Here is a 1114-nt window from a genome sequence, read left to right on the forward strand (position 1 = left end):
GTTATATGTGTTAATTTTAACCACTGCACCGTTGGCTTCCCCGAAGGTCCATCTTTGGTGGCCATAGTGATGGACAGGGGACCTGGGAGGCGCCCACCCCCCTCCCCCCCAACCCCCCGCCCCCAGCCCTGGGGCCTGCCTGACATAAAGGTACCAAAGTGTGCATCACCAAGACTGTGCTCCTTAGGGTTTTCCGTGGCTGGGTTTTTGGAGTTAGGATACCAGGCCTTTCTTCCGAGCCACCTCTGGGACATTCCACCTTTAGATCAGTGGCTGAGCTCACGAAGCGTTTGCACCACGCAGGGACTCCGTAATCATCTGGTAGACCAAGAAGCCAAAGCGAGTCTGACACACAGTGTATGCGTGCGTGTGTGCAGGGTGGTACTGCCCCACGGGTTTCCTTGGCCAGGATCTGTACAGAAGCAGATAGTTGGGTCTTTTAGGGCACCACTGGGTGGGCTCAAACTACCCACCTATTGTTTAGTAGTTAGACGCAAACCATATTTGTTACCTATGCATGAGGGAGCTTCAGAAAGTTTGTGAAAAATATGAATGAAGAGGTAATGGAATTTCTCCACAAACTTTTTGGAGCTCCTACTTATAATGCATCTGAAATAAGTACGTAGCCTTACGCAGTGGTTCTCAAGCTGTGGGTTGCCACCCCTTTGGGGGGTCGAACGACCCTTTCACAGGGGTCGCCCGATTCATAACAGTACCAAAATGACAGTGATGAAGTAGCAACGAAAATAATGTTATGGTTGGGGGTCATCACAATATGAGGAACTGTATTAAAGGGTCGCGGCATTAGGAAGGTTGAGAACCACTGCCCTAGAGAATACAGAGACAGATAAACTAATGGTCCAAGAACAGATTGGTTAGCAAAGTGCAGTGAGTGTTTCCTAGTTGGGAGACAGTGTTGTTTCAAAGAAAAAGTTACCCGGATGGCGCGGGCAACTCACTTTATTTGAAAAGCACAATTAAAATTTTCATCTAATGCCTGTTTTCACTTGGTCATACTTCTACTTTTTTTTAAAAAAATCATTTGATTGGGGGCTTGTACATCTCTTATCTCCATCCATCCATCCGTTGCGTCAAGCACATGTGTACATAGGTT

General features: G+C 47.5%; 1 protein-coding gene across 1 annotated transcript in view; it reads left to right on the forward strand.

Moving 5' to 3' along the window:
* Positions 1-1114, forward strand: part of TJP2 (tight junction protein 2) — a 65618-nt gene that overhangs the window by 43374 nt on the left and 21130 nt on the right. The window lies entirely within an intron of this gene.

The sequence above is a fragment of the Echinops telfairi genome, unplaced genomic scaffold (assembly GCF_000313985.2).
Source record: "Echinops telfairi isolate 266 unplaced genomic scaffold, ASM31398v2 ScPeMD7_22;HRSCAF=79, whole genome shotgun sequence".
Classification (NCBI taxonomy): Eukaryota; Metazoa; Chordata; class Mammalia; order Afrosoricida; family Tenrecidae; genus Echinops; species Echinops telfairi.